Below are 23,234 nucleotides of genomic sequence, written 5' to 3' on the forward strand. Positions count from 1 at the left end.
GCTTGTAACAAAGTACCACAATAGGCTGGGCCACAGATCGAGCGTGGCTAAAAGAATTGGCTGTTTTGTCCAAGACTGGAACTGGGTAGTCGTCAAACCATCCACACTTTCCCAGTTCATAACTTCGAGTCTTGTGTCAGCAGTGTGAATGTAAGTTTTACCAAGCACAAAAGGGTAGTGATGGGAGAAACAAAGCTTTGAACCGATTGTTTCGCAAAATTATTCACTGTTTCCAAGCGTTCGGAACGCAACACACTGGTCAGAACAGTGAAAATGCAACAAAAAAAAAAGACTCAGGCCAAACATTCAAAAAACACCTTTTACAAACCTATTGCAAACGCTTTCTTGAAAGTAAAATCTTTCAAATGCAATTAGCTAAACATAATCAAGTGAGTCTTGAACGGCAGGTTGACTTTAACAGCGCCTTCCACGGTAAAGCCTGAGCTTATGCAAGGTGTTTGGTCGTGATAAAGAAGAAGACTAATCGAACCCCGGTCTTACGCGTGACAGGCGGAGATACTGTCCATTATACTAACGAGGACTGGTCATCCCAATTGCTTCTCTGGGCGGTACGGTACTGTTGTCTATGCTCAACCGTTGAGACGTCACTTAATACTGGATATACTTTCCATTAATGGAGTTATTATTATTTAAGCCTTTTATTTTGGCCAAGGAGCTCACCCTGTCCTATGGAGGTATCCACCCGCAATCCAAGGAGATGAAGGGTTTGTTCATTTAGCATCCAGGATGTTCATAAAAATCTCATGCGAATACTACCACTGGTCTTCGACATACTATCGGATTCAGTGACATCCTCTTGGACAGGGTTTGCGGACATTTGGTGATGGGGCAGATTCTTTTTACATTTGCTCCTTCCTCTAATGGATATGGCTGTATTATTGTTTTTTTTTTAAAGAAAATAAGCTGGATGGGAGGAGCCTGCACCAGACATTACCCTTGCTGAGCATGGTTGCATGTGCTTGGGACCACATTGTCCCAACGTCTCATGGGTACAGCTCGAGTTTCTCTTCATTCACGCATAAATCTTTCGCCTTTTACTAAAGATTTCCGTGGAGGGGAACATTTGCGAGTTTCTGATATTTTTGGATGCTCTGCTCACAGCAGAGCTACATGTGTTTGTTCAAGAACAGAGGACGTTTGGCAGCTTGTAACAAAGTACCACAATAGGCTGGGCCACAGATCGTGCGTGGCTCACAGATCGTGCGTGGCTAAAAGTATCCACCCGCAATCCAAGGAGATGAAGGGTTTGTTCATTTAGCATCCAGGAAGTTCATAAAAATCTCATGCGAATACTACCACTGGTCTTCGACATACTATCGGATTCAGTGACATCCTCTTGGACAGGGTTTGCGGACATTTGGTGATGGGGCAGATTCTTTTTACATTTGCTCCTTCCTCTAATGGATATGGCTGTATTATTGTTTTTTTTAAAAAAGAAAATAAGCTGGATGGGAGGAGCCTGCACCAGACATTACCCTTGCATTGTTGCATGTGCTTGGGACCACATTGTCCCAACGTCTCATGGGTACAGCTCGAGTTTCTCTTCATTCACGCATAAATCTTTCGCCTTTTACTAAAGATTTCCGTGGAGGGGAACATTTGCGAGTTTCTGATATTTTTGGATGCTCAGAGCTACATGTGTTTGTTCAAGAACAGAGGACGTTTGGCAGCTTGTAACAAAGTACCACAATAGGCTGGGTCACAGATCGAGCGTGGCTAAAAGAATTGGCTGTTTTGTCCAAGCAAGCGGTGTGAATGTAAGTTTTACCAAGCACAAAAGGGTAGTGATGGGAGAAACAAAGCTTTGAACTGATTGCTTCGCAAAATTATTCACTGTTTCCAAGCGTTCGGAACGGAACACGCTGGTCAGAACAGTGAAAATCCCACACAAAAAAAAGACTCAGGCCAAACATTCAAAAAACACCTTCCACAAACCTATTGCAAACGCTTTCTTGAAAGTAAAATCTTTCAAATGCAATTAGCTAAAAATAATCAAGCGAGTCTTGAACGGCAGGTTGACTTTAACAGCACCTTCCACGGTAAAGCCCGAGCTTATGCAAGGTGTTTGGTCGTGATAAAGAAGAAGACTCCCCGTCGGGGAATCGAACCCCGGTCTTCCGCGTGACAGGCGGAGATACTGTCCACTATACTAACGAGGACTGGTCATCACAGTTGCTTCTCTGGGCGGTCTGTTACTGTTGTCTATGCTCAACCGTTGAGACGTCACTTAATACTGGATATGCTTTCCATTAATGGAGTTATTATTATTTAAACATTTTATTTTGGCCAAAGAGCTCACCCTGTCCTATGGATGTATCCAAGAATTGTCTTGCTCACAGCAGAGCTACATGTGTTTGTTTAAGAACAGAGGACGTTTGGCAGCTTGTAACAAAGTACCACAATAGGTTGGGCCAGAGATTGAGCGTGGCTAAAAGAATTGGCTGTTTTGTCCAAGACTGGAACTGGGTAGTCGTCAAACCATCCACACTTTCCCAGTTCACAACTTCGAGTCTTGTGTCAGCAGTGTGAATGTAAGTTTTACCAAGCACAAAAGGGTAGTGATGGGAGAAACAAAGCTTTGAACCGATTGTTTCGCAACATTATTCACTGTTTCCAAGCGTTCGGAACGCAACACACTGGTCAGAACAGTGAAAATGCAACAAAAAAAAAAGACTCAGGCCAAACATTCAAAAAACACCTTTTACAAACCTATTGCAAACGCTTTCTTGAAAGTAAAATCTTTCAAATGCAATTAGCTAAACATAATCAAGTGAGTCTTGAACGGCAGGTTGACTTTAACAGCGCCTTCCACTGTAAAGCCTGAGCTTATGCAAGGTGTTTGGTCGTGATAAAGAAGAAGACTAATCGAACCCCGGTCTTCCGCGTGACAGGCGGAGATACTGTCCACTATACTAACGAGGACTGGTCATCCCAATTGCTTCTCTGGGCGGTACGGTACTGTTGTCTATGCTCAACCGTTGAGACGTCACTTAATACTGGATATGCTTTCCATTAATGGAGTTATTATTATTTAAGCCTTTTATTTTGGCCAAGGAGCTCACCCTGTCCTATGGAGGTATCCATCCGCAATCTAAGGAGATGAAGGGTTTGTTCATTTAGCATCCAGGAAGTTCATAAAAATCTCATGCGAATACTACCACTGGTCTTCGACATACTATCGGATTCAGTGACATCCTCTTGGACAGGGTTTGCGGACATTTGGTGATGGGGCAGATTCTTTTTACATTTGCTCCTTCCTCTAATGGATATGGCTGTATTATTGTTTTTTTTTTAAAGAAAAAAGCTGGATGGGAGCAGCCTGCACCAGACATTACCCTTGCTGAGCATGGTTGCATGTGCTTGGGACCACATTGTCCCAACGTCTCATGGGTACAGCTCGAGTTTCTCTTCATTCACGCATAAATCTTTCGCCTTTTACTAAAGATTTCCGTGGAGGGGAACATTTGCGAGTTTCTGATATTTTTGGATGCTCTGCTCACAGCAGAGCTACATGTGTTTGTTCAAGAACAGAGGACGTTTGGCAGCTTGTAACAAAGTACCACAATAGGCTGGGCCACAGATCGAGCGTGGCTAAAAGAATTGGCTGTTTTGTCCAAGACAGCGGTGTGAATGTAAGTTTTACCAAGCACAAAAGGGTAGTGATGGGAGAAACAAAGCTTTGAACTGATTGCTTCGCAAAATTGTTCACTGTTTCCAAGCGTTCGGAACGGAACACGCTGGTCAGAACAGTGAAAATCCCACAAAAAAAAGACTCAGGCCAAACATTCAAAAAACACCTTTTACAAACCTATTGCAAACGCTTTCTTGAAAGTAAAATCTTTCAAATGCAATTAGCTAAAAATAATCAAGCGAGTCTTGAATGGCAGGTTGACTTTAAAAGCACCTTCCACGGTAAAGCCCGAGCTTATGCAAGGTGTTTGGTCGTGATAAAGAAGAAGACCCCCCGTCGGGGAATCGAACCCCGGTCTTCCGCGTGACAGGCGGAGATACTGTCCACTATACTAACAAGGACTGGTCATCCCAATTGCTTCTCTGGGCGGTACGGTACTGTTGTCTATGCTCAACCGTTGAGACGTCACTTAATACTGGATATGCTTTCCATTAATGGAGTTATTATTATTTAAGCCTTTTATTTTGGCCAAGGAGCTCACCCTGTCCTATGGAGGTATCCACCCGCAATCCAAGGAGATGAAGGGTTTGTTCATTTAGCATCCAGGAAGTTCATAAAAATCTCATGCGAATACTACCACTGGTCTTCGACATACTATCGGATTCAGTGACATCCTCTTGGACAGGGTTTGCGGACATTTGGTGATGGGGCAGATTCTTTTTACATTTGCTCCTTCCTCTAATGGATATGGCTGTATTATTGTTTTTTTTAAAAAGAAAATAAGCTGGATGGGAGGAGCCTGCACCAGACATTACCCTTGCTGAGCATGGTTGCATGTGCTTGGGACCACATTGTCCCAACGTCTCATGGGTACAGCTCGAGTTTCTCTTCATTCACGCATAAATCTTTCGCCTTTTACTAAAGATTTCCGTGGAGGGGAACATTTGCGAGTTTCTGATATTTTTGGATGCTCTGCTCACAGCAGAGCTACATGTGTTTGTTCAAGAACAGAGGACGTTTGGCAGCTTGTAACAAAGTACCACAATAGGCTGGGCCACAGATCGTGCGTGGCTAAAAGTATCCACCCGCAATCCAAGGAGATGAAGGGTTTGTTCATTTAGCATCCAGGAAGTTCATAAAAATCTCTTGCGAATACTACCACTGGTCTTCAACATACTATCGGATTCAGTGACATCCTCTTGGACAGGGTTTGCGGACATTTGTTGATGGGGCAGATTCTTTTTACATTTGCTCTTTCCTCTAATGGATATGGCTGTATTATTGTTTTTTTTTTTTTAAAGAAAATAAGCTGGATGGGAGGAGCCTGCACCAGACATTACCCTTGCTGAGCATGGTTGCATGTGCTTGGGACCACATTGTCCCAACGTCTCATGGGTACAGCTCGAGTTTCTCTTCATTCACGCATAAATCTTTCGCCTTTTACTAAAGATTTCCGTGGAGGGGAACATTTGCGAGTTTCTGATATTTTTGGATGCTCTGCTCACAGCAGAGCTACATGTGTTTGTTCAAGAACAGAGGACGTTTGGCAGCTTGTAACAAAGTACCACAATAGGCTGGGCCACAGATCGTGCGTGGCTAAAAGTATCCACCCGCAATCCAAGGAGATGAAGGGTTTGTTCATTTAGCATCCAGGAAGTTCATAAAAATCTCATGCGAATACTACCACTGGTCTTCGACATACTATCGGATTCAGTGACATCCTCTTGGACAGGGTTTGCGGACATTTGGTGATGGGGCAGATTCTTTTTACATTTGCTCCTTCCTCTAATGGATATGGCTGTATTATTGTTTTTTTTAAAAAAGAAAATAAGCTGGATGGGAGGAGCCTGCACCAGACATTACCCTTGCATTGTTGCATGTGCTTGGGACCACATTGTCCATACGTCTCATGGGTACAGCTCGAGTTTCTCTTCATTCACGCATAAATCTTTCGCCTTTTACTAAAGATTTCCGTGGAGGGGAACATTTGCGAGTTTCTGATATTTTTGGATGCTCAGAGCTACATGTGTTTGTTCAAGAACAGAGGACGTTTGGCAGCTTGTAACAAAGTACCACAATAGGCTGGGTCACAGATCGAGCGTGGCTAAAAGAATTGGCTGTTTTGTCCAAGCAAGCGGTGTGAATGTAAGTTTTACCAAGCACAAAAGGGTAGTGATGGGAGAAACAAAGCTTTGAACTGATTGCTTCGCAAAATTATTCACTGTTTCCAAGCGTTCGGAACGGAACACGCTGGTCAGAACAGTGAAAATCCCACACAAAAAAAAGACTCAGGCCAAACATTCAAAAAACACCTTCCACAAACCTATTGCAAACGCTTTCTTGAAAGTAAAATCTTTCAAATGCAATTAGCTAAAAATAATCAAGCGAGTCTTGAACGGCAGGTTGACTTTAACAGCACCTTCCACGGTAAAGCCCGAGCTTATGCAAGGTGTTTGGTCGTGATAAAGAAGAAGACTCCCCGTCGGGGAATCGAACCCCGGTCTTCCGCGTGACAGGCGGAGATACTGTCCACTATACTAACGAGGACTAGTCATCACAGTTGCTTCTCTGGGTGGTGTGTTACTGTTGTCTATGCTCAACCGTTGAGACGTCACTTAATACTGGATATGCTTTCCATTAATGGAGTTATTATTATTTAAACATTTTATTTTGGCCAAAGAGCTCACCCTGTCCTATGGAGGTATCCAAGAATTGTCTTGCTCACAGCAGAGCTACATGTGTTTGTTCAAGAACAGAGGACGTTTGGCAGCTTGTAACAAAGTACCACAATAGGCTGGGCCAAAGATCGAGCGTGGCTAAAAGAATTGGCTGTTTTGTCCAAGACTGGAACTGGGTAGTCGTCAAACCATCCACACTTTCCCAGTTCACAACTTCGAGTCTTGTGTCAGCAGTGTGAATGTAAGTTTTACCAAGCACAAAAGGGTAGTGATGGGAGAAACAAAGCTTTGAACCGATTGTTTCGCAACATTATTCACTGTTTCCAAGCGTTCGGAACGCAACACACTGGTCAGAACAGTGAAAATGCAACAACAAAAAAAGACTCAGGCCAAACATTCAAAAAACACCTTTTACAAACCTATTGCAAACGCTTTCTTGAAAGTAAAACCTTTCAAATGCAATTAGCTAAACATAATCAAGTGAGTCTTGAACGGCAGGTTGACTTTAACAGCGCCTTCCACGGTAAAGCCTGAGCTTATGCAAGGTGTTTGGCCGTGATAAAGAAGAAGACTAATCGAACCCCGGTCTTCCGCGTGACAGGCGGAGATACTGTCCACTATACTAACGAGGACTGGTCATCCCAATTGCTTCTCTGGGCGGTACGGTACTGTTGTCTATGCTCAACCGTTGAGACGTCAATTAATACTGGATATGCTTTCCATTAATGGAGTTATTATTATTTAAGCCTTTTATTTTGGCCAAGGAGCTCACCCTGTCCTATGGAGGTATCCACCCGCAATCCAAGGAGATGAAGGGTTTGTTCATTTAGCATCCAGGAAGTTCATAAAAATCTCATGCGAATACTACCACTGGTCTTCGACATACTATCGGATTCAGTGACATCCTCTTGGACAGGGTTTGCGGACATTTGGTGATGGGGCAGATTCTTTTTACATTTGCTCCTTCCTCTAATGGATATGGCTGTATTATTGTTTTTTTTTTTAAAGAAAATAAGCTGGATGGGAGGAGCCTGCACCAGACATTACCCTTGCTGAGCATGGTTGCATGTGCTTGGAACCACATTGTCCCAACGTCTCATGGGTACAGCTCGAGTTTCTCTTCATTCACGCATAAATCTTTCGCCTTTTACTAAAGATTTCCGAGGAGGGGAACATTTGCGAGTTTCTTATATTTTTGGATGCTCTGCTCGCAGCAGAGCTACATGTGTTTGTTCAAGAACAGAGGACGTTTGGCAGCTTGTAACAAAGTACCACAATAGGCTGGGCCAAAGATCGAGCGTGGCTAAAAGAATTGGCTGTTTTGTCCAAGACAGCGGTGTGAATGTAAGTTTTACCAAGCACCAAAGGGTAGTGATGGGAGAAACAAAGCTTTGAACTGATTGCTTCGCAAAATTATTCACTGTTTCCAAGTGTTCGGAACGGAACACGCTGGTCAGAACAGTGAAAATCCCACAAAAGAAAAAAGACTCAGGCCAAACATTCAAAAAACACCTTTTACAAACCTATTGCAAACGCTTTCTTGAAAGTAAAATCTTTCAAATGCAATTAGCTAAAAATAATCAAGCGAGTCTTGAACGGCAGGTTGACTTTAACAGCACCTTCCACGGTAAAGCCCGAGCTTATGCAAGGTGTTTGGTCGTGATAAAGAAGAAGACTCCCCGTAGGGGAATCGAACCCCGGTCTTCCGCGTGACAGGCGGAGATACTGTCCACTATACTAACGAGGACTGGTCATCACAGTTGCTTCTCTGGGCTGTGTGTTACTGTTGTCTATGCTCAACCGTTGAGACGTGACTTAATACTGGATATGCTTTCCATTAATGGAGTTATTATTATTTAAACATTTTATTTTGGCCAAAAAGCTCACCCTGTCCTATGGAGGTATCCAAGAATTGTCTTGCTCACAGCAGAGCTACATGTGTTTGTTCAAGAACAGAGGACGTTTGGCAGCTTGTAACAAAGTACCACAATAGGTTGGGCCAGAGATTGAGAGTGGCTAAAAGAATTGGCTGTTTTGTCCAAGACTGGAACTGGGTAGTCGTCAAACCATCTACACTTTCCCAGTTCACAACTTCGAGTCTTGTGTCAGCAGTGTGAATGTAAGTTTTACCAAGCACAAAAGGGTAGTGATGGGAGAAACAAAGCTTTGAACCGATTGTTTCGCAACATTATTCACTGTTTCCAAGCGTTCGGAACGCAACACACTGGTCAGAACAGTGAAAATGCAACAACAAAAAAAGACTCAGGCCAAACATTCAAAAAACACCTTTTACAAACCTATTGCAAACGCTTTCTTGAAAGTAAAACCTTTCAAATGCAATTAGCTAAACATAATCAAGTGAGTCTTGAACGGCAGGTTGACTTTAACAGCGCCTTCCACGGTAAAGCCTGAGCTTATGCAAGGTGTTTGGCCGTGATAAAGAAGAAGACTAATCGAACCCCGGTCTTCCGCGTGACAGGCGGAGATACTGTCCACTATACTAACGAGGACTGGTCATCCCAATTGCTTCTCTGGGCGGTACGGTACTGTTGTCTATGCTCAACCGTTGAGACGTCAATTAATACTGGATATGCTTTCCATTAATGGAGTTATTATTATTTAAGCCTTTTATTTTGGCCAAGGAGCTCACCCTGTCCTATGGAGGTATCCACCCGCAATCCAAGGAGATGAAGGGTTTGTTCATTTAGCATCCAGGAAGTTCATAAAAATCTCATGCGAATACTACCACTGGTCTTCGACATACTATCGGATTCAGTGACATCCTCTTGGACAGGGTTTGCGGACATTTGGTGATGGGGCAGATTCTTTTTACATTTGCTCCTTCCTCTAATGGATATGGCTGTATTATTGTTTTTTTTTTTAAAGAAAATAAGCTGGATGGGAGGAGCCTGCACCAGACATTACCCTTGCTGAGCATGGTTGCATGTGCTTGGGACCACATTGTCCATACGTCTCATGGGTACAGCTCGAGTTTCTCTTCATTCACGCATAAATCTTTCGCCTTTTACTAAAGATTTCCGTGGAGGGGAACATTTGCGAGTTTCTGATATTTTTGGATGCTCTGCTCACAGCAGAGCTACATGTGTTTGTTCAAGAACAGAGGACGTTTGGCAGCTTGTAACAAAGTACCACAATAGGCTGGGTCACAGATCGAGCGTGGCTAAAAGAATTGGCTGTTTTGTCCAAGCAAGCGGTGTGAATGTAAGTTTTACCAAGCACAAAGGGTAGTCGTCAAACCATCCACACTTTCCCAGTTCACAACTTCGAGTCTTGTGTCAGCAGTGTGAATGTAAGTTTTACCAAGCACAAAAGGGTAGTGATGGGAGAAACAAAGCTTTGAACCGATTGTTTCGCAACATTATTCACTGTTTCCAAGCGTTCGGAATGCAACACACTGGTCAGAACAGTGAAAATGCAACAAAAAAAAAAGACTCAGGCCAAACATTCAAAAAACACCTTTTACAAACCTATTGCAAACGCTTTCTTGAAAGTAAAATCTTTCAAATGCAATTAGCTAAACATAATCAAGTGAGTCTTGAACGGCAGGTTGACTTTAACAGCGCCTTCCACGGTAAAGCCTGAGCTTATGCAAGGTGTTTGGTCGTGATAAAGAAGAAGACTAATCGAACCCCGGTCTTCCGCGTGACAGGCGGAGATACTGTCCATTATACTAACGAGGACTGGTCATCCCAATTGCTTCTCTGGGCGGTACGGTACTGTTGTCTATGCTCAACCGTTGAGACGTCACTTAATACTGGATATGCTTTCCATTAATGGAGTTATTATTATTTAAGCCTTTTATTTTGGCCAAGGAGCTCACCCTGTCCTATGGAGGTATCCACCCGCAATCCAAGGAGATGAAGGGTTTGTTCATTTAGCATCCAGGAAGTTCATAAAAATCTCATGCGAATACTACCACTGGTCTTCGACATACTATCGGATTCAGTGACATCCTCTTGGACAGGGTTTGCGGACATTTGGTGATGGGGCAGATTCTTTTTACATTTGCTCCTTCCTCTAATGGATATGGCTGTATTATTGTTTTGTTTTTTTAAAAGAAAATAAGCTGGATGGGAGGAGCCTGCACCAGACATTACCCTTGCTGAGCATGGTTGCATGTGCTTGGGACCACATTGTCCCAACGTCTCATGGGTACAGCTCGAGTTTCTCTTCATTCACGCATAAATCTTTCGCCTTTTACTAAAGATTTCCGTGGAGGGGAACATTTGCGAGTTTCTGATATTTTTGGATGCTCTGCTCACAGCAGAGCTACATGTGTTTGTTCAAGAACAGAGGACGTTTGGCAGCTTGTAACAAAGTACCACAATAGGCTGGGCCACAGATCGTGCGTGGCTAAAAGTATCCACCCGCAATCCAAGGAGATGAAGGGTTTGTTCATTTAGCATCCAGGAAGTTCATAAAAATCTCATGCGAATACTACCACTGGTCTTCGACATACTATCGGATTCAGTGACATCCTCTTGGACAGGGTTTGCGGACATTTGGTGATGGGGCAGATTCTTTTTACATTTGCTCCTTCCTCTAATGGATATGGCTGTATTATTGTTTTTTTAAAAAAAGAAAATAAGCTGGATGGGAGGAGCCTGCACCAGACATTACCCTTGCATTGTTGCATGTGCTTGGGACCACATTGTCCATACGTCTCATGGGAACAGCTCGAGTTTCTCTTCATTCACGCATAAATCTTTCGCCTTTTACTAAAGATTTCCGTGGAGGGGATCATTTGCGAGTTTCTGATATTTTTGGATGCTCAGAGCTACATGTGTTTGTTCAAGAACAGAGGACGTTTGGCAGCTTGTAACAAAGTACCACAATAGGCTGGGTCACAGATCGAGCGTGGCTAAAAGAATTGGCTGTTTTGTCCAAGCAAGCGGTGTGAATGTAAGTTTTACCAAGCACAAAAGGGTAGTGATGGGAGAAACAAAGCTTTGAACTGATTGCTTCGCAAAATTATTCACTGTTTCCAAGCGTTCGGAACGGAACACGCTGGTCAGAACAGTGAAAATCCCACACAAAAAAAAGACTCAGGCCAAACATTCAAAAAACACCTTCCACAAACCTATTGCAAACGCTTTCTTGAAAGTAAAATCTTTCAAATGCAATTAGCTAAAAATAATCAAGCGAGTCTTGAACGGCAGGTTGACTTTAACAGCACCTTCCACGGTAAAGCCCGAGCTTATGCAAGGTGTTTGGTCGTGATAAAGAAGAAGACTCCCCGTCGGGGAATCGAACCCCGGTCTTCCGCGTGACAGGCGGAGATACTGTCCACTATACTAACGAGGACTGGTCATCACAGTTGCTTCTCTGGGCGGTGTGTTACTGTTGTCTATGCTCAACTGTTGAGACGTCACTTAATACTGGATATGCTTTCCATTAATGGAGTTATTATTATTTAAACATTTTATTTTGGCCAAAGAGCTCACCCTGTCCTATGGAGGTATCCAAGAATTGTCTTGCTCACAGCAGAGCTACATGTGTTTGTTCAAGAACAGAGGACGTTTGGCAGCTTGTAACAAAGTACCACAATAGGTTGGGCCAGAGATTGAGCGTGGCTAAAAGAATTGGCTGTTTTGTCCAAGACTGGAACTGGGTAGTCGTCAAACCATCCACACTTTCCCAGTTCACAACTTCGAGTCTTGTGTCAGCAGTGTGAATGTAAGTTTTACCAAGCACAAAAGGGTAGTGATGGGAGAAACAAAGCTTTGAACCGATTGTTTCGCAACATTATTCACTGTTTCCAAGCGTTCGGAACGCAACACACTGGTCAGAACAGTGAAAATGCAACAAAAAAAAAAGACTCAGGCCAAACATTCAAAAAACACCTTTTACAAACCTATTGCAAACGCTTTCTTGAAAGTAAAATCTTTCAAATGCAATTAGCTAAACATAATCAAGTGAGTCTTGAACGGCAGGTTGACTTTAACAGCGCCTTCCACGGTAAAGCCTGAGCTTATGCAAGGTGTTTGGTCGTGATAAAGAAGAAGACTAATCGAACCCCGGTCTTCCGCGTGACAGGCGGAGATACTGTCCATTATACTAACGAGGACTGGTCATCCCAATTGCTTCTCTGGGCGGTACGGTACTGTTGTCTATGCTCAACCGTTGAGACGTCACTTAATACTGGATATGCTTTCCATTAATGGAGTTATTATTATTTAAGCCTTTTATTTTGGCCAAGGAGCTCACCCTGTCCTATGGAGGTATCCACCCGCAATCCAAGGAGATGAAGGGTTTGTTCATTTAGCATCCAGGAAGTTCATAAAAATCTCATGCGAATACTACCACTGGTCTTCGACATACTATCGGATTCAGTGACATCCTCTTGGACAGGGTTTGCGGACATTTGGTGATGGGGCAGATTCTTTTTACATTTGCTCCTTCCTCTAATGGATATGGCTGTATTATTGTTTTGTTTTTTTTAAAGAAAATAAGCTGGATGGGAGGAGCCTGCACCAGACATTACCCTTGCTGAGCATGGTTGCATGTGCTTGCGACCACATTGTCCCAACGTCTCATGGGTACAGCTCGAGTTTCTCTTCATTCACGCATAAATCTTTCGCCTTTTACTAAAGATTTCCGTGGAGGGGAACATTTGCGAGTTTCTGATATTTTTGGATGCTCTGCTCACAGCAGAGCTACATGTGTTTGTTCAAGAACAGAGGACGTTTGGCAGCTTGTAACAAAGTACCACAATAGGCTGGGCCACAGATCGAGCGTGGCTAAAAGTATCCACCCGCAATCCAAGGAGATGAAGGGTTTGTTCATTTAGCATCCAGGAAGTTCATAAAAATCTCATGCGAATACTACCACTGGTCTTCGACATACTATCGGATTCAGTGACATCCTCTTGGACAGGGTTTGCGGACATTTGGTGATGGGGCAGATTCTTTTTACATTTGCTCCTTCCTCTAATGGATATGGCTGTATTATTGTTTTTTTTTTAAAGAAAATAAGCTGGATGGGAGGAGCCTGCACCAGACATTACCCTTGCTGAGCATGGTTGCATGTGCTTGCGACCACATTGTCCCAACGTCTCATGGGTACAGCTAGAGTTTCTCTTCATTCACGCATAAATCTTTCGCCTTTTACTAAAGATTTCCGTGGAGGGGAACATTTGCGAGTTTCTGATATTTTTGCATGCTCTGCTCGCAGCAGAGCTACATGTGTTTGTTCAAGAACAGAGGACGTTTGGCAGCTTGTAACAAAGTACCACAATAGGCTGGGACAAAGATCGAGCGTGGCTAAAAGAATTGGCTGTTTTGTCCAAGACAGCGGTGTGAATGTAAGTTTTACCAAGCACAAAAGGGTAGTGATGGGAGAAACAAAGCTTTGAACTGATTGCTTCGCAAAATTATTCACTGTTTCCAAGCGTTCGGAACGGAACACGCTGGTCAGAACAGTGAAAATCCCAAACAAAAAAAAGACTCAGGCCAAACATTCAAAAAACACCTTCCACAAACCTATTGCAAACGCTTTCTTGAAAGTAAAATCTTTCAAATGCAATTAGCTAAAAATAATCAAGCGAGTCTTGAACGGCAGGTTGACTTTAACAGCACCTTCCACGGTAAAGCCCGAGCTTATGCAAGGTGTTTGGTCGTGATAAAGAAGAAGACTCCCCGTCGGGGAATCGAACCCCGGTCTTCCGCGTGACAGGCGGAGATACTGTCCACTATACTAACGAGGACTGGTCATCACAGTTGCTTCTCTGGGCGGTGTGTTACTGTTGTCTATGCTCAACCGTTGAGACGTCGCTTAATACTGGATATGCTTTCCATTAATGGAGTTATTATTATTTAAACATTTTATTTTGGCCAAAGAGCTCACCCTGTCCTATGGAGGTATCCAAGAATTGTCTTGCTCACAGCAGAGCTACATGTGTTTGTTCAAGAACAGAGGACGTTTGGCAGCTTGTAACAAAGTACCACAATAGGTTGGGCCAGAGATTGAGCGTGGCTAAAAGAATTGGCTGTTTTGTCCAAGACTGGAACTGGGTAGTCGTCAAACCATCCACACTTTCCCAGTTCACAACTTCGAGTCTTGTGTCAGCAGTGTGAATGTAAGTTTTACCAAGCACAAAAGGGTAGTGATGGGAGAAACAAAGCTTTGAACCGATTGTTTCGCAACATTATTCACTGTTTCCAAGCGTTCGGAACGCAACACACTGGTCAGAACAGTGAAAATGCAACAAAAAAAAAAAGACTCAGGCCAAACATTCAAAAAACACCTTTTACAAACCTATTGCAAACGCTTTCTTGAAAGTAAAATCTTTCAAATGCAATTAGCTAAACATAATCAAGTGAGTCTTGAACGGCAGGTTGACTTTAACAGCGCCTTCCACGGTAAAGCCTGAGCTTATGCAAGGTGTTTGGTCGTGATAAAGAAGAAGACTAATCGAACCCCGGTCTTCCGCGTGACAGGCGGAGATACTGTCCATTATACTAACGAGGACTGGTCATCCCAATTGCTTCTCTGGGCGGTACGGTACTGTTGTCTATGCTCAACCGTTGAGACGTCACTTAATACTGGATATGCTTTCCATTAATGGAGTTATTATTATTTAAGCCTTTTATTTTGGCCAAGGAGCTCACCCTGTCCTATGGAGGTATCCACCCGCAATCCAAGGAGATGAAGGGTTTGTTCATTTAGCATCCAGGAAGTTCATAAAAATCTCATGCGAATACTACCACTGGTCTTCGACATACTATCGGATTCAGTGACATCCTCTTGGACAGGGTTTGCGGACATTTGGTGATGGGGCAGATTCTTTTTACATTTGCTCCTTCCTCTAATGGATATGGCTGTATTATTGTTTTTTAAAAAAAAAGAAAATAAGCTGGATGGGAGGAGCCTGCACCAGACATTACCCTTGCATTGTTGCATGTGCTTGGGACCACATTGTCCATACGTCTCATGGGAACAGCTCTAGTTTCTCTTCATTCACGCATAAATCTTTCGCCTTTTACTAAAGATTTCCGTGGAGGGGAACATTTGCGAGTTTCTGATATTTTTGGATGCTCAGAGCTACATGTGTTTGTTCAAGAACAGAGGACGTTTGGCAGCTTGTAACAAAGTACCACAATAGGCTTGGTCACAGATCGAGCGTGGCTAAAAGAATTGGCTGTTTTGTCCAAGCAAGCGGTGTGAATGTAAGTTTTACCAAGCACAAAAGGGTAGTGATGGGAGAAACAAAGCTTTGAACTGATTGCTTCGCAACATTATTCACTGTTTCCAAGCGTTCGGAACGGAACACGCTGGTCAGAACAGTGAAAATCCCACACAAAAAAAAGACTCAGGCCAAACATTCAAAAAACACCTTCCACAAACCTATTGCAAACGCTTTCTTGAAAGTAAAATCTTTCAAATGCAATTAGCTAAAAATAATCAAGCGAGTCTTGAACGGCAGGTTGACTTTAACAGCACCTTCCACGGTAAAGCCCGAGCTTATGCAAGGTGTTTGGTCGTGATAAAGAAGAAGACTCCCCGTCGGGGAATCGAACCCCGGTCTTCCGCGTGACAGGCGGAGATACTGTCCACTATACTAACGAGGACTGGTCATCACAGTTGCTTCTCTGGGCGGTGTGTTACTGTTGTCTATGCTCAACCGTTGAGACGTCACTTAATACTGGATATGCTTTCCATTAATGGAGTTATTATTATTTAAACATTTTATTTTGGCCAAAGAGCTCACCCTGTCCTATGGAGGTATCCAAGAATTGTCTTGCTCACAGCAGAGCTACATGTGTTTGTTCAAGAACAGAGGACGTTTGGCAGCTTGTAACAAAGTACCACAATAGGTTGGGCCAGAGATTGAGCGTGGCTAAAAGAATTGGCTGTTTTGTCCAAGACTGGAACTGGGTAGTCGTCAAACCATCCACACTTTCCCAGTTCACAACTTCGAGTCTTGTGTCAGCAGTGTGAATGTAAGTTTTACCAAGCACAAAAGGGTAGTGATGGGAGAAACAAAGCTTTGAACCGATTGTTTCGCAACATTATTCACTGTTTCCAAGCGTTCGGAACGCAACACACTGGTCAGAACAGTGAAAATGCAACAAAAAAAAAAGACTCAGGCCAAACATTCAAAAAACACCTTTTACAAACCTATTGCAAACGCTTTCTTGAAAGTAAAATCTTTCAAATGCAATTAGCTAAAAATAATCAAGCGAGTCTTGAACGGCAGGTTGACTTTAACAGCACCTTCCACGGTAAAGCCCGAGCTTATGCAAGGTGTTTGGTCGTGATAAAGAAGAAGACTCCCCGTCGGGGAATCGAACCCCGGTCTTCCGCGTGACAGGCGGAGATACTGTCCACTATACTAACGAGGACTGGTCATCACAGTTGCTTCTCTGGGCGGTGTGTTACTGTTGTCTATGCTCAACCGTTGAGACGTCACTTAATACTGGATATGCTTTCCATTAATGGAGTTATTATTATTTAAACATTTTATTTTGGCCAAAGAGCTCACCCTGTCCTATGGAGGTATCCAAGAATTGTCTTGCTCACAGCAGAGCTACATGTGTTTGTTCAAGAACAGAGGACGTTTGGCAGCTTGTAACAAAGTACCACAATAGGTTGGGCCAGAGATTGAGCGTGGCTAAAAGAATTGGCTGTTTTGTCCAAGACTGGAACTGGGTAGTCGTCAAACCATCCACACTTTCCCAGTTCACAACTTCGAGTCTTGTGTCAGCAGTGTGAATGTAAGTTTTACCAAGCACAAAAGGGTAGTGATGGGAGAAACAAAGCTTTGAACCGATTGTTTCGCAACATTATTCACTGTTTCCAAGCGTTCGGAACGCAACACACTGGTCAGAACAGTGAAAATGCAACAAAAAAAAAAGACTCAGGCCAAACATTCAAAAAACACCTTTTACAAACCTATTGCAAACGCTTTCTTGAAAGTAAAATCTTTCAAATGCAATTAGCTAAACATAATCAAGTGAGTCTTGAACGGCAGGTTGACTTTAACAGCGCCTTCCACGGTAAAGCCTGAGCTTATGCAAGGTGTTTGGTCGTGATAAAGAAGAAGACTAATCGAACCCCGGTCTTCCGCGTGACAGGCGGAGATACTGTCCATTATACTAACGAGGACTGGTCATCCCAATTGCTTCTCTGGGCGGTACGGTACTGTTGTCTATGCTCAACCGTTGAGACGTCACTTAATACTGGATATGCTTTCCATTAATGGAGTTATTATTATTTAAGCCTTTTATTTTGGCCAAGGAGCTCACCCTGTCCTATGGAGGTATCCACCCGCAATCCAAGGAGATGAAGGGTTTGTTCATTTAGCATCCAGGAAGTTCATAAAAATCTCATGCGAATACTACCACTGGTCTTCGACATACTATCGGATTCAGTGACATCCTCTTGGACAGGGTTTGCGGACATTTGGTGATGGGGCAGATTCTTTTTACATTTGCTCCTTCCTCTAATGGATATGGCTGTATTATTGTTTTGTTTTTTTTAAAGAAAATAAGCTGGATGGGAGGAGCCTGCACCAGACATTACCCTTGCTGAGCATGGTTGCATGTGCTTGCGACCACATTGTCCCAACGTCTCATGGGTACAGCTCGAGTTTCTCTTCATTCACGCATAAATCTTTCGCCTTTTACTAAAGATTTCCGTGGAGGGGAACATTTGCGAGTTTCTGATATTTTTGGATGCTCTGCTCACAGCAGAGCTACATGTGTTTGTTCAAGAACAGAGGACGTTTGGCAGCTTGTAACAAAGTACCACAATAGGCTGGGCCACAGATCGAGCGTGGCTAAAAGTATCCACCCGCAATCCAAGGAGATGAAGGGTTTGTTCATTTAGCATCCAGGAAGTTCATAAAAATCTCATGCGAATACTACCACTGGTCTTCGACATACTATCGGATTCAGTGACATCCTCTTGGACAGGGTTTGCGGACATTTGGTGATGGGGCAGATTCTTTTTACATTTGCTCCTTCCTCTAATGGATATGGCTGTATTATTGTTTTGTTTTTTTAAAAGAAAATAAGCTGGATGGGAGGAGCCTGCACCAGACATTACCCTTGCTGAGCATGGTTGCATGTGCTTGGGACCACATTGTCCCAACGTCTCATGGGTACAGCTCGAGTTTCTCTTCATTCACGCATAAATCTTTCGCCTTTTACTAAAGATTTCCGTGGAGGGGAACATTTGCGAGTTTCTGATATTTTTGGATGCTCAGAGCTACATGTGTTTGTTCAAGAACAGAGGACGTTTGGCAGCTTGTAACAAAGTACCACAATAGGCTGGGTCACAGATCGAGCGTGGCTAAAAGAATTGGCTGTTTTGTCCAAGCAAGCGGTGTGAATGTAAGTTTTACCAAGCACAAAAGGGTAGTGATGGGAGAAACAAAGCTTTGAACTGATTGCTTCGCAAAATTATTCACTGTTTCCAAGCGTTCGGAACGGAACACGCTGGTCAGAACAGTGAAAATCCCACACAAAAAAAAGACTCAGGCCAAACATTCAAAAAACACCTTCCACAAACCTATTGCAAACGCTTTCTTGAAAGTAAAATCTTTCAAATGCAATTAGCTAAAAATAATCAAGCGAGTCTTGAACGGCAGGTTGACTTTAACAGCACCTTCCACGGTAAAGCCCGAGCTTATGCAAGGTGTTTGGTCGTGATAAAGAAGAAGACTCCCCGTCGGGGAATCGAACCCCGATCTTCCGCGTGACAGGCGGAGATACTGTCCACTATACTAACGAGGACTGGTCGTCACAGTTGCTTCTCTGGGCGGTGTGTTACTGTTGTCTATGCTCAACCGTTGAGACGTCACTTAATACTGGATATGCTTTCCATTAATGGAGTTATTATTATTTAAACATTTTATTTTGGCCAAAGAGCTCACCCTGTCCTATGGAGGTATCCAAGAATTGTCTTGCTCACAGCAGAGCTACATGTGTTTGTTCAAGAACAGAGGACGTTTGGCAGCTTGTAACAAAGTACCACAATAGGTTGGGCCAGAGATTGAGAGTGGCTAAAAGAATTGGCTTTTTTGTCCAAGACTGGAACTGGGTAGTCGTCAAACCATCCACACTTTCCCAGTTCACAACTTCGAGTCTTGTGTCAGCAGTGTGAATGTAAGTTTTACCAAGCACAAAAGGGTAGTGATGGGAGAAACAAAGCTTTGAACCGATTGTTTCGCAACATTATTCACTGTTTCCAAGCGTTCGGAACGCAACACACTGGTCAGAACAGTGAAAATGCAACAAAAAAAAAAGACTCAGGCCAAACATTCAAAAAACACCTTTTACAAACCTATTGCAAACGCTTTCTTGAAAGTAAAATCTTTCAAATGCAATTAGCTAAACATAATCAAGTGAGTCTTGAACGGCAGGTTGACTTTAACAGCGCCTTCCACGGTAAAGCCTGAGCTTATGCAAGGTGTTTGGTCGTGATAAAGAAGAAGACTAATCGAACCCCGGTCTTCCGCGTGACAGGCGGAGATACTGTCCATTATACTAACGAGGACTGGTCATCCCAATTGCTTCTCTGGGCGGTACGGTACTGTTGTCTATGCTCAACCGTTGAGACGTCACTTAATACTGGATATGCTTTCCATTAATGGAGTTATTATTATTTAAGCCTTTTATTTTGGCCAAGGAGCTCACCCTGTCCTATGGAGGTATCCACCCGCAATCCAAGGAGATGAAGGGTTTGTTCATTTAGCATCCAGGAAGTTCATAAAAATCTCATGCGAATACTACCACTGGTCTTCGACATACTATCGGATTCAGTGACATCCTCTTGGACAGGGTTTGCGGACATTTGGTGATGGGGCAGATTCTTTTTACATTTGCTCCTTCCTCTAATGGATATGGCTGTATTATTGTTTTGTTTTTTTAAAAGAAAATAAGCTGGATGGGAGGAGCCTGCACCAGACATTACCCTTGCTGAGCATGGTTGCATGTGCTTGGGACCACATTGTCCCAACGTCTCATGGGTACAGCTCGAGTTTCTCTTCATTCACGCATAAATCTTTCGCCTTTTACTAAAGATTTCCGTGGAGGGGAACATTTGCGAGTTTCTGATATTTTTGGATGCTCTGCTCACAGCAGAGCTACATGTGTTTGTTCAAGAACAGAGGACGTTTGGCAGCTTGTAACAAAGTACCACAATAGGCTGGGCCACAGATCGTGCGTGGCTAAAAGTATCCACCCGCAATCCAAGGAGATGAAGGGTTTGTTCATTTAGCATCCAGGAAGTTCATAAAAATCTCATGCGAATACTACCACTGGTCTTCGACATACTATCGGATTCAGTGACATCCTCTTGGACAGGGTTTGCGGACATTTGGTGATGGGGCAGATTCTTTTTACATTTGCTCCTTCCTCTAATGGATATGGCTGTATTATTGTTTTTTAAAAAAAAAGAAAATAAGCTGGATGGGAGGAGCCTGCACCAGACATTACCCTTGCATTGTTGCATGTGCTTGGGACCACATTGTCCATACGTCTCATGGGAACAGCTCTAGTTTCTCTTCATTCACGCATAAATCTTTCGCCTTTTACTAAAGATTTCCGTAGAGGGGAACATTTGCGAGTTTCTGATATTTTTGGATGCTCAGAGCTACATGTGTTTGTTCAAGAACAGAGGACGTTTGGCAGCTTGTAACAAAGTACCACAATAGGCTTGGTCACAGATCGAGCGTGGCTAAAAGAATTGGCTGTTTTGTCCAAGCAAGCGGTGTGAATGTAAGTTTTACCAAGCACAAAAGGGTAGTGATGGGAGAAACAAAGCTTTGAACTGATTGCTTCGCAACATTATTCACTGTTTCCAAGCGTTCGGAACGGAACACGCTGGTCAGAACAGTGAAAATCCCACACAAAAAAAAGACTCAGGCCAAACATTCAAAAAACACCTTCCACAAACCTATTGCAAACGCTTTCTTGAAAGTAAAATCTTTCAAATGCAATTAGCTAAAAATAATCAAGCGAGTCTTGAACGGCAGGTTGACTTTAACAGCACCTTCCACGGTAAAGCCCGAGCTTATGCAAGGTGTTTGGTCGTGATAAAGAAGAAGACTCCCCGTCGGGGAATCGAACCCCGGTCTTCCGCGTGACAGGCGGAGATACTGTCCACTATACTAACGAGGACTGGTCATCACAGTTGCTTCTCTGGGCGGTGTGTTACTGTTGTCTATGCTCAACCGTTGAGACGTCACTTAATACTGGATATGCTTTCCATTAATGGAGTTATTATTATTTAAACATTTTATTTTGGCCAAAGAGCTCACCCTGTCCTATGGAGGTATCCAAGAATTGTCTTGCTCACAGCAGAGCTACATGTGTTTGTTCAAGAACAGAGGACGTTTGGCAGCTTGTAACAAAGTACCACAATAGGTTGGGCCAGAGATTGAGCGTGGCTAAAAGAATTGGCTGTTTTGTCCAAGACTGGAACTGGGTAGTCGTCAAACCATCCACACTTTCCCAGTTCACAACTTCGAGTCTTGTGTCAGCAGTGTGAATGTAAGTTTTACCAAGCACAAAAGGGTAGTGATGGGAGAAACAAAGCTTTGAACCGATTGTTTCGCAACATTATTCACTGTTTCCAAGCGTTCGGAACGCAACACACTGGTCAGAACAGTGAAAATGCAACAAAAAAAAAAGACTCAGGCCAAACATTCAAAAAACACCTTTTACAAACCTATTGCAAACGCTTTCTTGAAAGTAAAATCTTTCAAATGCAATTAGCTAAACATAATCAAGTGAGTCTTGAACGGCAGGTTGACTTTAACAGCGCCTTCCACTGTAAAGCCTGAGCTTATGCAAGGTGTTTGGTCGTGATAAAGAAGAAGACTAATCGAACCCCGGTCTTCCGCGTGACAGGCGGAGATACTGTCCACTATACTAACGAGGACTGGTCATCCCAATTGCTTCTCTGGGCGGTACGGTACTGTTGTCTATGCTCAACCGTTGAGACGTCACTTAATACTGGATATGCTTTCCATTAATGGAGTTATTATTATTTAAGCCTTTTATTTTGGCCAAGGAGCTCACCCTGTCCTATGGAGGTATCCATCCGCAATCTAAGGAGATGAAGGGTTTGTTCATTTAGCATCCAGGAAGTTCATAAAAATCTCATGCGAATACTACCACTGGTCTTCGACATACTATCGGATTCAGTGACATCCTCTTGGACAGGGTTTGCGGACATTTGGTGATGGGGCAGATTCTTTTTACATTTGCTCCTTCCTCTAATGGATATGGCTGTATTATTGTTTTTTAAAAAAAAGAAAATAAGCTGGATGGGAGGAGCCTGCACCAGACATTACCCTTGCTGAGCATGGTTGCATGTGCTTGGGACCACATTGTCCCAACGTCTCATGGGTACAGCTCGAGTTTCTCTTCATTCACGCATAAATCTTTCGCCTTTTACTAAAGATTTCCGTGGAGGGGAACATTTGCGAGTTTCTGATATTTTTGGATGCTCTGCTCACAGCAGAGCTACATGTGTTTGTTCAAGAACAGAGGACGTTTGGCAGCTTGTAACAAAGTACCACAATAGGCTGGGCCACAGATCGAGCGTGGCTAAAAGTATCCACCCGCAATCCAAGGAGATGAAGGGTTTGTTCATTTAGCATCCAGGAAGTTCATAAAAATCTCATGCGAATACTACCACTGGTCTTCGACATACTATCGGATTCAGTGACATCCTCTTGGACAGGGTTTGCGGACATTTGGTGATGGGGCAGATTCTTTTTACATTTGCTCCTTCCTCTAATGGATATGGCTGTATTATTGTTTTTTTTTTAAAGAAAATAAGCTGGATGGGAGGAGCCTGCACCAGACATTACCCTTGCTGAGCATGGTTGCATGTGCTTGGGACCACATTGTCCCAACGTCTCATGGGTA

The 23,234-nt window shown here is 43.2% G+C and overlaps 26 non-coding genes across 26 annotated transcripts; 18 read left to right on the forward strand and 8 right to left on the reverse strand.

Moving 5' to 3' along the window:
* Positions 1–1,014: 1,014 nt before the first annotated feature.
* Positions 1,015–1,129, forward strand: LOC143730106 (U5 spliceosomal RNA). Its single transcript, XR_013200334.1, has one exon. It is a non-coding gene; the product is annotated as a U5 spliceosomal RNA (small nuclear RNA).
* Positions 1,130–1,550: 421 nt separating this feature from the next.
* Positions 1,551–1,664, forward strand: LOC143729828 (U5 spliceosomal RNA). The gene has a single exon (XR_013200089.1). It is a non-coding gene; the product is annotated as a U5 spliceosomal RNA (small nuclear RNA).
* Positions 1,665–2,108: 444 nt separating this feature from the next.
* Positions 2,109–2,180, reverse strand: trnad-guc (transfer RNA aspartic acid (anticodon GUC)). The gene has a single exon. It is a non-coding gene; the product is annotated as a tRNA-Asp (tRNA).
* Positions 2,181–3,415: 1,235 nt separating this feature from the next.
* On the forward strand, positions 3,416–3,530 carry LOC143730108 (U5 spliceosomal RNA). The gene has a single exon (XR_013200336.1). It is a non-coding gene; the product is annotated as a U5 spliceosomal RNA (small nuclear RNA).
* Positions 3,531–4,526: 996 nt separating this feature from the next.
* LOC143730109 (U5 spliceosomal RNA) lies at positions 4,527–4,641 on the forward strand. Its single transcript, XR_013200337.1, has one exon. It is a non-coding gene; the product is annotated as a U5 spliceosomal RNA (small nuclear RNA).
* Positions 4,642–5,051: 410 nt separating this feature from the next.
* LOC143730111 (U5 spliceosomal RNA) lies at positions 5,052–5,166 on the forward strand. The gene has a single exon (XR_013200338.1). It is a non-coding gene; the product is annotated as a U5 spliceosomal RNA (small nuclear RNA).
* Positions 5,167–5,569: 403 nt separating this feature from the next.
* Positions 5,570–5,683, forward strand: LOC143729829 (U5 spliceosomal RNA). The gene has a single exon (XR_013200090.1). It is a non-coding gene; the product is annotated as a U5 spliceosomal RNA (small nuclear RNA).
* A 444-nt stretch (positions 5,684–6,127) lies between these two features.
* trnad-guc (transfer RNA aspartic acid (anticodon GUC)) lies at positions 6,128–6,199 on the reverse strand. The gene has a single exon. It is a non-coding gene; the product is annotated as a tRNA-Asp (tRNA).
* Positions 6,200–7,436: 1,237 nt separating this feature from the next.
* LOC143730311 (U5 spliceosomal RNA) lies at positions 7,437–7,551 on the forward strand. Its single transcript, XR_013200519.1, has one exon. It is a non-coding gene; the product is annotated as a U5 spliceosomal RNA (small nuclear RNA).
* A 1,763-nt stretch (positions 7,552–9,314) lies between these two features.
* On the forward strand, positions 9,315–9,429 carry LOC143730112 (U5 spliceosomal RNA). Its single transcript, XR_013200339.1, has one exon. It is a non-coding gene; the product is annotated as a U5 spliceosomal RNA (small nuclear RNA).
* Positions 9,430–10,507: 1,078 nt separating this feature from the next.
* On the forward strand, positions 10,508–10,622 carry LOC143730113 (U5 spliceosomal RNA). Its single transcript, XR_013200340.1, has one exon. It is a non-coding gene; the product is annotated as a U5 spliceosomal RNA (small nuclear RNA).
* Positions 10,623–11,025: 403 nt separating this feature from the next.
* LOC143729839 (U5 spliceosomal RNA) lies at positions 11,026–11,139 on the forward strand. Its single transcript, XR_013200099.1, has one exon. It is a non-coding gene; the product is annotated as a U5 spliceosomal RNA (small nuclear RNA).
* A 444-nt stretch (positions 11,140–11,583) lies between these two features.
* On the reverse strand, positions 11,584–11,655 carry trnad-guc (transfer RNA aspartic acid (anticodon GUC)). Its single transcript has one exon. It is a non-coding gene; the product is annotated as a tRNA-Asp (tRNA).
* A 1,239-nt stretch (positions 11,656–12,894) lies between these two features.
* Positions 12,895–13,009, forward strand: LOC143730114 (U5 spliceosomal RNA). The gene has a single exon (XR_013200341.1). It is a non-coding gene; the product is annotated as a U5 spliceosomal RNA (small nuclear RNA).
* A 407-nt stretch (positions 13,010–13,416) lies between these two features.
* On the forward strand, positions 13,417–13,531 carry LOC143729819 (U5 spliceosomal RNA). Its single transcript, XR_013200081.1, has one exon. It is a non-coding gene; the product is annotated as a U5 spliceosomal RNA (small nuclear RNA).
* Positions 13,532–13,984: 453 nt separating this feature from the next.
* On the reverse strand, positions 13,985–14,056 carry trnad-guc (transfer RNA aspartic acid (anticodon GUC)). Its single transcript has one exon. It is a non-coding gene; the product is annotated as a tRNA-Asp (tRNA).
* Positions 14,057–15,289: 1,233 nt separating this feature from the next.
* On the forward strand, positions 15,290–15,404 carry LOC143729826 (U5 spliceosomal RNA). The gene has a single exon (XR_013200087.1). It is a non-coding gene; the product is annotated as a U5 spliceosomal RNA (small nuclear RNA).
* Positions 15,405–15,848: 444 nt separating this feature from the next.
* On the reverse strand, positions 15,849–15,920 carry trnad-guc (transfer RNA aspartic acid (anticodon GUC)). Its single transcript has one exon. It is a non-coding gene; the product is annotated as a tRNA-Asp (tRNA).
* A 702-nt stretch (positions 15,921–16,622) lies between these two features.
* trnad-guc (transfer RNA aspartic acid (anticodon GUC)) lies at positions 16,623–16,694 on the reverse strand. Its single transcript has one exon. It is a non-coding gene; the product is annotated as a tRNA-Asp (tRNA).
* Positions 16,695–17,933: 1,239 nt separating this feature from the next.
* LOC143730115 (U5 spliceosomal RNA) lies at positions 17,934–18,048 on the forward strand. Its single transcript, XR_013200342.1, has one exon. It is a non-coding gene; the product is annotated as a U5 spliceosomal RNA (small nuclear RNA).
* Positions 18,049–18,458: 410 nt separating this feature from the next.
* Positions 18,459–18,572, forward strand: LOC143729830 (U5 spliceosomal RNA). Its single transcript, XR_013200091.1, has one exon. It is a non-coding gene; the product is annotated as a U5 spliceosomal RNA (small nuclear RNA).
* Positions 18,573–19,016: 444 nt separating this feature from the next.
* On the reverse strand, positions 19,017–19,088 carry trnad-guc (transfer RNA aspartic acid (anticodon GUC)). The gene has a single exon. It is a non-coding gene; the product is annotated as a tRNA-Asp (tRNA).
* A 1,239-nt stretch (positions 19,089–20,327) lies between these two features.
* On the forward strand, positions 20,328–20,442 carry LOC143730116 (U5 spliceosomal RNA). Its single transcript, XR_013200343.1, has one exon. It is a non-coding gene; the product is annotated as a U5 spliceosomal RNA (small nuclear RNA).
* A 403-nt stretch (positions 20,443–20,845) lies between these two features.
* Positions 20,846–20,960, forward strand: LOC143729843 (U5 spliceosomal RNA). The gene has a single exon (XR_013200103.1). It is a non-coding gene; the product is annotated as a U5 spliceosomal RNA (small nuclear RNA).
* A 444-nt stretch (positions 20,961–21,404) lies between these two features.
* On the reverse strand, positions 21,405–21,476 carry trnad-guc (transfer RNA aspartic acid (anticodon GUC)). The gene has a single exon. It is a non-coding gene; the product is annotated as a tRNA-Asp (tRNA).
* Positions 21,477–22,713: 1,237 nt separating this feature from the next.
* Positions 22,714–22,828, forward strand: LOC143730117 (U5 spliceosomal RNA). The gene has a single exon (XR_013200344.1). It is a non-coding gene; the product is annotated as a U5 spliceosomal RNA (small nuclear RNA).
* Positions 22,829–23,234: the final 406 nt, after the last annotated feature.

Source organism: Siphateles boraxobius, unplaced genomic scaffold, assembly GCF_051911475.1.
Source record: "Siphateles boraxobius isolate OS27281-9 unplaced genomic scaffold, OSU_SipBor_1 8, whole genome shotgun sequence".
Classification (NCBI taxonomy): domain Eukaryota; kingdom Metazoa; phylum Chordata; class Actinopteri; order Cypriniformes; family Leuciscidae; genus Siphateles; species Siphateles boraxobius.